We start from the raw sequence: 13989 nt of genomic DNA, 5'->3' as shown, positions 1-13989 counted from the left end.
AGGCAGGCAGTATAAGAAGTCATCTTCATTTGTTCCATTGAATATTACTGCCCCCTTCGGATATTTCAGCTCCTTTGCATAATGATTAGCTTCATGAATTTCTCCATCAGATAGCTTTTTTCCCGAAGCATGTCGTATGATGTAATCACACATGCTGGCAGGCGCTTCGGGGATGGCAGTGTCAGTCTCTTCAACTAAAATTGGTTCTGGTATTTTTATCGCTTCGGCTTCCAAAGTTTCTTCCTTGAAGGGCTCTGAAGGCCCAGCTTCAGCTTCAGTTTGTTGTGTCGGAGCTTCAGAGGAAGCTTCAGCAATTTCAACACTTTTTTTTGGAGTTGTGCTTGAAGACTTAATTGTCTCCAAGACATCTAGTACATTTACCATTCTTTTCCTTTTTGGGGTCACCATTGGAGCCTTTTGGATTTTTGCTGCTTCAATATTTATTGCAGGACTTAAAATTTCTGAGGTTTTTTCCTTAGTCACATTTTTCGCTTCTTCCATTTTTTCTGTCGATGGTGCTTCGGCCATCTCTGCAATTTCTGGCAATAAGAGTGGCCGTTCAGCTTCAGCGGCCGAAGGAGTTCCTCCAGTATACTCAGGCACCGAAGCTGGTTCAATATGGCGTGGTCGGTGTGTGAAGACCTTCAACCTTTTTCCTTTTGGTTCTGGCTCGCTAGGAGCGGTTCCAGCTTCTTCTTTTTCAGAGGTTATGTTTTTCCTTTTTTGCCTTCGGATGGGATAACAATAATCAGGGTAGAAGAACCCGATTGCATCAAACACTCGGTTCAGTCTCTTCTTTTTTCGGCCTCCGAAGGCTGCTGATAGTGCAGTATTTTCAGCCTTCGAGAATGCCCCAAGTAATTCATCACTTAATGTTTCAATGCTTTTCAGCCAGTCATCATCAGGTTCAATAAATTTATCTGCATATTTGAATGTGTACTTTAATCTGACTAGTCCGCCTTCGTCGGACTCTTTGATGGTTTCTTTCGGCATTTCCCACTCTTCTGCAAGTGGCCATACCCTGAAGGCAATGTGCTCCTGGACCAAGTCCCTTGACCCAATGAAGGAGCAGACTGCGCCGAAGGCTCTTTGGCATTCTTCGGCTGCCTCATCCATTTCAACCTTCGGCCTTCGAAGCCCGAAGCGTTGCCAAATTGGGTACATAATGATACTTTTGACATTATTTTGCGCTGTTAGATCATTTTTCACATAAAACCATTCAGACATCCAGGCTCCGGGCCACCTCTTCCGAAAGGTTGGCACAGGGTAGCTTGACCCGGAGCGGGCGCCGAAGCTGTAGCACCCAAAGTTGTTGTGGTATTGCTCCTTTCCCCAGGGCTTCGTCTCGTACAATAACTCGTGTATGTTGCAGAAGCTTTTAGCGTTTGGTTCCAAACCTTGGCTTCTCACAGCCCAGACAAAAATCCCCATTCTTATAATAGCTTCGGGAGTGAGTTGATGAAGGTAGATTTGGAATGTTTTCAGTACCTCAACAACAAAATTGCTCAGGGGGAATCGAAGCCCAGCCTTGAGGAGGCTTCGGAAAATCACAACTTCATCTTCTTCAGGGGTGGGAGAAGTCTTTTCCCCGGCATCAGCTCTCACAATAGATATGTCTCGGAAGTATCGCCCCCTCATATTATCAATGTGACTCTGCTTGATGGTTGTTTTCCCAAAAACTGAGTGACTTGGTCGCCACGGTCGATCTTCGGCCTCTTCCCCATCACTTTCCACATCATAGCTGTCGCTGTCATCAGTATCTTCGGACAAACCTTCGAGAATCTCCTTCGTGATTTTCTCTGTATTAGTCTCTGCCATCGCTATCAGGAACCCCAGATTCTTCTCCTCCTCGAGACTCAGCTTCGTCTCAGCAGGGATCTTCTTGTCTTCAGACATCTTCGGAAACACTAAAAATTTGTTCCCGAGGCCGAAGCTTCGAAATCAAAAAGACCAGCAAATCTCAATGAGCAAGAGCTAAAAATTTTTAGTGGGCCGAAGCAAAAGGCAAGCGTGTGTACCAAATGAATTCACGATGTGTTCTTATTTATACGCCTAGGGCGTTGAAAGTTAAAAGGCCCCGCTTGTCAGTGAATGTTGCTATTCTAGCAAAGGGAAGGTGTTTTTTCGGACCTTCGGCTCAAGGCCTTCGTCCATATCGCAATCTGAATTTATTATTTACAAATTAATATTGCGAGGGGCTACTGTTGGGGGCCTTCGTCCTCCGAAGGTCCTCAAAAACATGATTTGACAATGTTTTCCAAGTGAATTATATGAACAGGTATTTTCGGATTCAGAATTATGGATATGGAGCACGACCAGGACGAAGGCTGAGCCAGACGAAGGTCGGGGGCAGCCGAAGCTGTACGCAGGGAAGCTTCGGTGCGATGGCACAAGGGGGAACCGACCTTAAGATGAAAAGACTTCGGGGTCCTCAATAGATTTCCATAAACCGTTAACAAATGTAATGGACATGGATGTAATTTTACGTGGGCTGCGTCCCGCGTCTATAAATAGATGAACAGTACTCCCGTACTGTTCACGCTGACTTGGCATTCGCTTTTGCGTCACGCTCGTACTTTTCGCCTTTCTCTCAAGACCGAAGGTACATTTGTAATTTGAAAACATTTCTGTTTTTCCATGTTAATAAAATAGAAATGATTCTATGATGATGCTTATATTATATTTCGTGCTTTACGTGAGTCCTTCGTCATTACTTGTTATGTTTACGAAGGTATGTCTCTCTTGACCTTCGTCCGAGACTCATTATTTCCCGAAGGGATATAATGCTTCGAAGGACGAAGGACCCTAACACTTAACACTTTTTATGTTGCCTTGTTCTTAACTCTTAGAATTTGAGAACAAGTCCCCAACAGACATCTCAAACCTGTTCGTCATTACTTTGCTAAACTCTTCACAAAATTTTTCATTAGTACTACCAAATATAATGTCATCAACATATACTTGGCACACAAATAATTCATTGTCAACTTTTCTAGTAAATAAGGTAGAGTCAGCTTTTCCTATTGTAAACCCATTCTTAATTAAAAATTCTTTAAGACAGTCATACCAAGCTCTAGGGGCTTGTTTAAGCCCGTAGAGTGCCTTGTGAAGTAGATAAACATGATTTGGCTTCTTTGGATCTTCAAAACCCGGAGGTTGCTCCACATATACTCTCTCTTGTAGTGGTCCATTTAGAAATGCGCTCTTGACATCCATTTGATATAGCTTGAAATCATGGTTAGTAGCATATGCAATTAATATTCTAATTGATTCTAACCTTGCTACCGGCGCATATGTTTCGCCAAAATCAAGTCCTTCCACTTGAGTATAGCCCTGGGCAACCAACTGTGCCTTGTTTCTTGTAACCACGCCATGTTCATCTTGTTTGTTCCTAAAGACCCATTTAGTCCCAATCACATTTTGTTTGGGTCTTTGGACTAAGGACCAGACTTCATTCCGGGTGAAGTTGTTTAACTCCTCTTGCATGACAATTATCCAATCCGGATCACCCAATGCTTCTTCAACCTTAAGTGGCTCAAGAGAGGAAACAAACGAGTAAAATTCACAAAAATTAGCTAAACGAGATCGAGTCGTTACCCCTCTCCTGATGCTACCCAGGATGTTGTCCACCGGATGATCCCTTTGAATTGTATGATGGACTCTTGGATGAGGCACTGATGGTTGTCTTTGTATTTGCTCCTCCTCATCATTCACTTGATCAAGAGGCACTTCACCATCAATGCTTTCGTGTTCATCTTCTACCACTGTTGGCATCCTTTGATGATTTTCTTCATGGCTTGGATGACTTGAGGTTGATGGGTTTGCTTGGGTGGAGACTTTGTCACTCACCACCTTTGCACCCACATCAACAACCTCATTGGTCATCCAGAAAGTTCCTTCCTCATCATCCTTTTCTTGAGGTCTCACTTCACCTATTGCAAGTTTCTTTATGGCTTCACAAGGTAGTTCTTCATTTCCTGCAGTGACATTAGAAACATGCCCTTGCGAGCCATTAGACTCATCAAATGTCACGTCTATCGCTATTTCAACAAGACCGGTGGTATTGTTGAAAACACGATATCCATGCGCATTTGATGCATAACCAAGCAAGAAGCCCTTGTCCACTCTAGGAGCAAACTTTGAGCTCTTGACTTTCTTGTTAAGAATAAAACATTTACAACCAAATACTCTAAAATAATCAACTTTAGGTTTGTTACCAGTGAGAAGCTCATAAGCAGTCTTTTTGTAGATCTTATGAAGATAGAGACGGTTGATTGCATGACAGGCGGTGTTGACCGCCTCTGCCCAAAAATTGTCAGGTGTCTTGTACTCATCCAACATGGTTCTTGCAGCTTCAATTAGAGTTCGGTTCTTTCTTTCCACAACACCATTTTGTTGTGGAGTGTAAGGGACCGAGAACTCATGCTTGATTCCCTCTTCTCCTAAGAATTCTTCGACACCTGTGTTCTTGAATTCCGTCCCATTATCACTTCTCATTTTCTTGATTTTGAGCTCAAATTCATTTTGAGCTCTCCTCATGAATTTCTTCAATATTTCTTGAGTTTCACCTTTATCACTTAAAAAGAAAACCCAGGTGAATCGAGAAAAATCATCAACAATGACTAAACCATACTTACTACCACCAATGCTAATGTAGGCCACAGGTCCGAAGAGGTCCATGTGAAGAAGCTCCAATGGCCTCTTTGTTGTGACCACATTCTTTGATTGATGTGGGACTCCATGTTGCTTTCCTGCTTGGCATGCGCCACAAACCCTATCTTTCTCAAATACAACATTTGTTAGTCCAATGATGTGATTATCCTTTTGAAGTTTGGCCAAATTCCTCATACCGACATGGGTTAGCCGGCGATGCCATAGCCAAACCTTGTCGGACTTTGCCACTAAACAAGTCTCAGGCGTCACTTTACTTGTTGTGAAATCAACAAGATAAAGTTTGCCCTTCAAGCGACCGGTAAAGGCAACTGAGGAGTCCTCCCTTCTAAGGATCTTCACATCCACATCCGAAAATAAACAATTATAACCCATTCCACAAAGTTGTGAAACAGACAACAAATTATAGCTTAAAGAATCTACCAATAAAACATTTGAAAGTGATTGTTGGTCAGAGATAGGAATTTTACCAATACCAATCACCTTACTCTTGCCACTATCTCCAAACACAATTTCTTGTGCTTCTTGAGTTAGTTGCAATGTATGAAACATGTCTTTCTCCCCGGTCATGTGATTTGTACATCCACTGTCAAGCACCCAACTTGACCCACCAGAGGAGTAGACCTGCAAAACAAGTTTAGGCTATGCTTTTAGGTACCCAAATTGAATTGGGTCCTACATTGTTAGTTATAGCCTTGGGTACCCACACACTTCTTTTCATGACTTTTCGTTTAGTGTAGGCACCCACATATTTCACAACCAATTTTCCTAAATCCCAAGTCAACATATAATCACAAAGATATGAGTGGGAAATGGGAGCATTAGATTTTTGTCCACTTGAGGATCCCACTTCCTTCATATTACTCTTTGTGGAACTCAAGTTAACCTTTACCTGAGGTGACTTGTCATTTGAGGAGTGAATCCTCCCCAAGGCATCATATAGGGTGGTTCCCTTTATGAACTTGGGGGATCTCCACCCCTTATGCACTGTGCTAGGGTTTTCCTTGGATGAGTTGAACCCAAGCCCCCTTCTTCCATTGTTGGGCTTAAGGGACTTGTACTTGGGTTCAACTTTCTTTAACCCATCATTGCTAGAGCATCTTTTCAAAATTTCTTTGACCTTCACCTGTGGGCTATTCTTCCTTGCATGGTTAGTTAGACAACAAGAAGCATGATATTTGGCACAATGTTTGCAAGAATTATCATTTAAGCTAGACTTAGATTCAAGCACTAAAGATGAGGCATTGATGTTCTTGCAATTTTCAAGTTGCACTTGAAGTTCTTGATTTTGAACATTCAAGCTTAACATGCTTGCTTCAAGTGCATTCTTTTCATTTGCAAGATTAGCTATAGAGGTTTTCATATTAATTACTTCTTTATCTTTATTCTCTATAGTTATCTTAACTAAAGATACTTCCTTAGTCAAGACATCTAGCATTTCATCTTTATTGTGAAGCAATTCTTGAAGCTCTAGGTTTCTTTCCTTTTCAAGGATAAGCAAGTCTTCTTGAGCATCAAGAGTTGCTTTTCTTTTATCTAGCTTCTCCATTAATTTGGTGATAACATTGTATCCATTCAAGCCAAATTCTTTAATCATTTTATTTTTCATGGCAATTTGTTCATCATCATCATCATTTGGAAAATCATTACTAAATAAGGTTACCTTATCTCCTTTTGCCATGAGGCAAGTTGGAGTGTAGGAGTCGTCTTGTAGGTTGGTGAAGAGTTGCGAGCTTGATGTAGATTGGATGGCCACGTTTGCCACCACTTCCTCTTCCTCGGAGCTAGAACTCTCTTCATCGGAGTTCCATTCTTCACCAATATGGGCTTGACCATATTTCTTCTTCTTGAAGTGTCCCTTGGTCTTGCCCCCCTTTTTGAACTTGTCCTTCTTGTATTCCTTCTTAGCTTATTGTTCCTTCTTGTTAGGGCAATCCGCTATGAAATGACCGGTTTGGCCACATTCATAGCATGCCCTCTTCTTTCCTTTCCTTTGAAACTTGTCATTTTTCCTTACAAATTTCTTGAATGTTTTGATGAACATAGTTGTGTCTTCATCACTTGAGCTATCTTCATCACTTGAGGTCTCGACCACTTTCTTTGCTTTGTGGTCTTTGTTCTTCTTGGGGTTGTCTTGTTCATTAGTGATCAAGGCATGAGAGTCCCTTGACTTGATAGGGGCTTCTTCGGACTCGTGTTGTTGAATCTTTGCAAATAATTGATGAGGCGTCATATCCTCATAGTCATCACGATCCCTAATCATCCTTGCAAGACTCTTATCCTTTTCTTTATAAGCTCTCATGAACAATCTTGTGACCTTGGATTCACTCCAATCTTCACTCCCAAGAACTCTTATTTTGTTGACCAACACCATCAACCGATCAAAGAGTGATTGAAGCAACTCACCCTTTGTCCAATCATATCTTGCAAGCTCACTTTCCAAAGCTTCAACTCTATGTCTTTTAGCTTTGGGATCTCCTTCATGTGACATTTTAAGAATATTCCAAATGTCACGGGCATCTTCTCTTCCTTGAACTTTCCGGTATTCTTCTGGACAAAGACTTCCTTTAATTATGCTCATTGCTTGAGCATTTCGATGAACCTCTTGCATCATTTCCGGAGTCATCTCTTCTCCTTGGGCGGGCTTGTACATACCTACATTAACAATCTCCCAAAGACTAGGATGCACACCGATTAAATGCGACTTCATCTTGTCGGCCCACTCATCATAGTTCAACTCACTAAGAGTTGGTAACTTTCCAAGCGGCGCGGAAGAGAAGTTGGGAATATAATTTCTAGAGTAATCAAATTGAACTTTGCTAAATTCATTACCTTTGCTTTTGGTAGATGATCCTTCGGTGTTGAGACTTACCTTGCTCAATACCTTAGACACCAAAAGATCCACTAGATCGTCATTATAATCAAATGTTCCCTTACCTTTATCTTCTTCGGCCTTTCTTCTTGATTCTTCTTCTTCGGCCTTTTTCTTAGCATCTTCCTCTTTCATTTTGAGGAACATTCTCTCAGCAATCTTCATGGCGAGGTCGAGGACCTTGGGGTCCACTTCCTCACCGGAAGATGTGATGGGGATTTCCTCGAGGAGAGGATCCACATGGTCCCGTTGAGTAGACATGATCGTTTCCTCACGCGGTTAAGCGTAAAACGAGGCACGAAGCTTTGATACCAATTGAAAGTAGCCTAGAGGGGGTGAATAGGCTAATCTAAAAATTTTCACAACAAACTTCGAAAGATTGTTAGATACACAGTTCGACTGGTGCAGGCCGGTTCAACAGCTACGTGCGCAAGTTGAACCACTCTGAACCAATCCAACTGTTTTATAAACTTTAGACTAAAATCTACTCGAAAAGTATTTCGCAAGTTCTTGAGAGAAGTAAGATATAGCTAAGTGAGGATGAAAAGATGAATATGTAAAGGCTATTTTACTTCTAGATAAACTCTACGGAGAAATCTTTATGTCAATCTTGCAAGTAAAAATATCTCAAGTTGAAACAAGCAAGAACACAAGACACAAGATTTAATCCGAGGTTCGGCCACACCACAAAAGTGTCCTACTCCCCGTTGAGGAGCCCACAAAGGGCCGGGTCTTTTTCAACCCTAATCCTCCAAAAGCCGACCACAAAGGTCAAGGCAATCTCTTCTTATCTTAGCTCAAAGAGCGGGTGATACAAACTTCTTAGGGTCGTCCACAAATTTGGAGACTCCCAAGCAACCTCAGAAGATCTTGAAACCTAGGGTTTCAAGAACACCAAGAACGCACAAGAGGGGTTTGCACAAGCTCAAGTCTTTCAAAGAGAGATGGGAGAGGAAAACCAAATCGTGAGCACAAGCACAAACCTCACACCCAAGAGCTCCTCCAACAAGGTTGAATCTTGAGGAAGATTTAAGTGTGAGAGAGATGGAGAGATGAGTGCTTTGTCTCAAGTTAGGTGAGCAATAAATGAGTGAGTGTTCAGCCGTGTTGAAGAAGAGAGAGAGGGGGTCTATTTATAGTCACGGCTCAAAAACTAGCCGTTTGACCAAAAACCCCGTTGAAAACCGGTTGAACCGCCCCTTAGGGCGGTTGAACCGCCCCCTGACAGGTCAGCAGACTGTCTGCCAGTCTGACTGGCAGACTGACTGGCAGACTGACCTGCAGGTGGGTCAGACAGGCCAGGACCGGTTGAACCGCCCCCCTAGGGCGGTTGAACCGCCCCCTGACACCCCTGGCGACCTGACTACCAGTCTGACTGGCAGACTGCAGATCAGAGGTCAGAGGGTCAGAGACCAGTTGAGCTGCCCCCTAGGACCAGTTCAGCTGGTCTAGACCAGAGAGTTTTGGAGAGAAAACCCCAGCTCAGCTGCCCTGGGGCAAGTTCAGCTGGGTATGGTCAGAGAGGTCCACAGCTGAAGTTGAAGTTCAGCTGGAGTTGAAAGTTCAACTCAGCTGAAGTCCAGCTCAGCTGAAAAGCTCAGCTGCAGCTGAAGAAGCTCATCACAGCTGAAGTTAAGTTCAGCTGGAAAGCTCAGCTGCAGTTGAAGAAGTTCAGCTGTTTTTCAGCAAGAACACTCTAGGTTTCTCAACCCAAACCATGGTCAGCCAAATAAAGTTAAAGTGATTTTTGGTTTTCAAAAATAGCTTTTGAATTAGAGGACTTGAGCTATAGCAAACACCTGTACCTGTGCGGAAAAGAACAAGGAAGATATACATCATGCAACACAAGATTTTACATAAATTTTATACGTCCGTTGCATGAAGTCCTTGGTGCTTCCTTAAGTTCCTGTTTCCTTCTAATCAAACACTGAGAACAAAAACTGTTAGTACTCTTATTTGTTTTGTCATTAAATCACCAAAACCCTCACTTGGGGTTGATTGCACTTACAAAAGTACAAGAGGGAGACCCCGCACGGACACCCTCGGGGGCTGGGCCATAGTTTGCGCTACCCACTTGAGCCGGATCACCTCTGGCAGTACCCTCGGGGGCCGGGCAGTGGCTTGCGTTTCCAGCACGAGCCGAATCATCCCCGGCAACATCCTCGGGGGTTGGGTAGGTGTCAGCACCATCCTTGAGGACCAAGTTCTCTGCAGTAGCCACCTCTAAGGCTGAGGTTCCCTCAGTTACTTCCATGGGAGCAAAACGATCCAAGTCAGTTTCCTGACCCTTAAGACCGCACTCTAAGGTCGATGAGGCGCGGGATGCTGCCCGGGATGACCCCAACCCGGCGTCGAGCACATCAGCACAAACATCCATCACACCATCATCCGCTGGCTCTGATAACAGGTCTTTTGGAACCATATCTTCAAGAGTTTGATCAAAGTTTGCCAGGGACAATTCTTGTAGACCGATGAGGGCAGACAGAGCAGAAGAAGGAACCCCACTACTTTCCCCACTGCGCGACATACTGCCGACTGTTCTTCCGAGTCAAAGGGACCTCATCTTCTTCCTCCCCGTCGTTTTCATCAGCAACACAGACAACACACCCATTGGGGTCAGCAGCAGATGGAGCACACCCATTGGGGTCAGCAGCAGATGGAACACCCCCATTGGGGTCAGCGTCAGTAAATTCAGGCACATGCACTTCTTCAGCAGCAGAAACCGAAGGACCAACGTCCCGATCCAAACTAGATACTCGCCGAAGACGTCTCTTTTTCTTTTTCTGCTCATCAGCAGAAGGATCAAGTTGATTGGCTCGGCAAGGGCGTTTTGGGCGAACACTGACAGGTCTCTGAATATCCAAGGTTGTATCAGCTTCTGGGAGAGGCGCCACCACCAATGTCCCAGCAGGAGCAGCATCAGAAGAGTCCTCAGCCAGCATATCGAGCATAGCACTTATCTCTGCATCACTAGGATCCAAATGCACCTCAAAGTGGACCTGCCGTTCATCATCAAGAATTTCCCCGAGCGAGGCAACCAAGGCGCTAACTTCTTCAGCAGAGGGTCGCACTCTAAGGCCCAAACCGCCATCAGCGACAGGTGGATTCGACACAAAAAGAGTGAAGGCTTTGGAAGGAGGCAGGTTCCAGGCCGAGTAAGCCATAGGGGCACCAACATTTGATACCTTGCCTCTAAGAATCATTTCAAGTCGATTCACCAAATCTGCAGCGGGAATTCTTCCGTTGGTAACCTGAGTTGAGTCAGCTAGGCCTCGGTACAGATAAGCCGGGTAAGCCATGTCCTTCAACGGTTGAATGTTCTTGAAAACAAAATTAGCAACCACAGCCTCTGCAGTCAGACCCCTCTCCTTCAGCAGTCCAACTTCAGCTAGCAAAGCCCCAGCCTCAGCCACCTCCTGATCTGTGGGGGACTCGGTCCAACTCGGGGTGCGAACATCCGGCTGTCTTCCCGACCGTGGGGGGAGAGAATTTCCGTGGTTCTCAACAATAAACCACTCCAAGCGCCATCCCTTGATACTGTCTTTGAGAGGGATTTCAAGATATTCAGTCTTCCTCCCACGGCGCATCTCCAAACTAGCACCCCCAACCAACTGATGCTGCCCCCCGGCCATCCCAGGGCGACAATGATACAAATACTTCCACAATCCAAAATGTGGCAGCACACCAAGAAAAGCTTCGCATAAATGAACATAAATGGAAATTTGTAGAATGGAATTGGGATTCAGATGGGTCAAATTAAGACGATAGAAATCAAGGAGGCCGCGGAAAAAGGGAGAAATGGGAAGACCGAGACCGCGGAGGAGAAAAGGAACATAAATCACGGATTCATGGGTATCCTCTGTCGGGACAGTGACCCCATGACAAATCCGCCAAGAACAAAGCTCCCTCGGGGGAAGGACCCCGATGGACACGAGGTGGAGAAGGTCAGGCTCAGAGACAACAGACATATGGTTACCTGTGAAAGGCAACTGGCTGTTGGGGTCAATGGGGGGAATCACCGCAGCGGATGAACTCGAGGCATTTCGCTTGGGCGCCATCTCAACTCTACTGGCGAACAGAGCGGGAGCCGAATTGCAGAGAGGATCTGGAGGCAGGAAAGCAAGAACTAGGGCACGAAAAGCAGAGGCGGCTGAAAGCGTAGTACATATGGGATATTCCCGAGTCAGATACCGTTTCCAAAAGCGCCCAGTCAGCACCCGGCAGTTACTTCTAAAACACCAGTGTGCCACGTTGTCACCCGGCGGTTACTTCTAAAACCCCGGCGTGCCACATCATCACTCGGCTATTATCCTCAAAGTGGCCGACACGGCCCGTTCTAACTCGGTTGTTATTTCTAAAACGCCGACGTTATCACCAGTCGCTCGACATTTATCTCTAAAGTGCCGACGATGTCTTCAGTCGCTCGGCGGCTATCTTTAAAGCGCCGACGATGTCCTCAGTCGCTCGGTGGTTATCTCTAAAAAACGCTGGCGTCGTCACAAGTCACTCGGCTGTCACTTCTAAGATCGCTGACGTGGTCAACAGTCGTTCCGACGCTGACGTGGTTTCGTCATCACTCGGACTCTATTTCAAATGCATAAATGTTGACAATAATAGCTCGGCCATCACCCCTGAAGCGGCGATATGATGCCCGAGTTATTTAGATACTATTCCGAATGAATCAACTTCACAAATAAGAGATCAACTTACTATGAAGCAAAGTAATTGATACAGGAGGAGACAAAGTCATTCTTCATTAAGGGAAGTAACAGTACTTATAAATCAACTCATTATGAGTTGATACTTCCCTACTGCTACTACTACTACTACTACTACGCTACACTATACTACTCTACACTACTAATACTACTACATTATTTTACTACACTATACTAATATCTAAAGACCAGTGGCATCTAGCCACCGGCCTTGTTGCTGTCCCTGCTGCTGCCGCCGCCGTTGCTGTCCCTGCTGCTGCTGCTGTCGCCACCCCTGCTGCCGCCGTTGCCGCCCCTGCCGCCGCCGTCACCGTCATCGCCGCCGTCGCCTCCGTCGTCGTCGTCATCGTCGTTGTCACCTTCGCCGTCCTCCTCGGGCGAGTCCTCCTCGTCTGAGGAGTACTCCGACTCATCCGAGCCCTCGAGCCCGGAGTGCTCGACGGCCCGGATGTAAGTCCAGACCTCCGCGGCAATCCCCTGTGAGTCGTCCGAGTCGTCGGATGACGCCGGGGGAGAGACGGGAGCCGGAGACCCCTCGGACTCAGAGGAGAACTCCTCCTCCGAGTATTCCGAGTCACCAAAGTCCTCGGATGGAGGAGTCGGCTCGCGCTTGCGTTTGTTACCCTTTCCCATGGTGGAAGTAAAGAAAGAAGAAGAAAGCAAGCAGCAGAGAACAACAAGAGATGTGAAAAAGCCGGAGAGGCAAAGACATTATTTATAGAAGAAGAAGGCAACCGCTCACCTCCAACCACGGTCACTGAACAGTCGCGAAGCATTCAATACACACTTCAACCCGTCTGAAGACACGTCAGGCGGCTGACGCCGTTTCACGCAACGCAACACCCATTGGGACTCCAGTCAACCGCGCGGGCAATATGATTACACCCGCCGTCACATCACATTACTACTCAGAAGCAGCCGGCTAAAACACTCAGCGTACCAAGCCGTCCCTTGCCCACACCCATTGGGGGGGGGACGCCCAAGAATTATCAGTATATTTTTCAAAACTGTCACATCCGTGCAGGGCATGCAATGAATACCTCAAGACAAAAATGAGATATCAGTAAAGATCAGAGGAAAGCCAAATATAGCCGGTGAAGTACAAAATCTGACCGACAGAAGCGACGTGAAGACTAGCCAGGGAACGTCCATCAAATGTCCAATCAGTCGCAGAGCAAATAAATTACACCACCTAGCAAGATATGGGCGGATCGCAAACTCGGCTGCAAAAGACAAAATACATGTTGACCTCTAAAGCATAATATTGATGACATAATGCTGACCTCTAAGGCATTCGGAAAAAGAAAGGATTACTCTCAGCAAAAAGACACGAAATGAAGACCTTCGAGTGAGTTATCTTCAAAAATCCACTCGAAGCTCGGGGGCTACACCCATTGGGTGCACCTCCGGTGCACCCAATGAATCACCATTTCAAGAGAAAGCAACGCCAGTTTCTAAGGCATAAGGCAAGATTTCTGATGAAGACCTTCGAGTGGATTATTTTCCAAAATCGACTCGAAGCTCGGGGGCTACACCCATTGGGTGCACCTCCGGTGCACCCAATGAAGTTCAGGGTCCTATAATATGAAATGCCGACCTCTAAGGCACAAGCATGAAACAAGGCTCCAGTTTACGAGTGATTAAAGCAGAAGGAGACAATAAGAAATCGTTTTTGCCAGACTGCTTAGAAAGCATTTCTTGTCATAAACAAAGACTGCAAGCTGGATC

The sequence above is a fragment of the Zea mays genome, chromosome 7, assembly GCF_902167145.1.
Source record: "Zea mays cultivar B73 chromosome 7, Zm-B73-REFERENCE-NAM-5.0, whole genome shotgun sequence".
NCBI lineage: Eukaryota > Viridiplantae > Streptophyta > Magnoliopsida > Poales > Poaceae > Zea > Zea mays.
Note: the sequence above shows the minus strand (reverse complement) of the source record.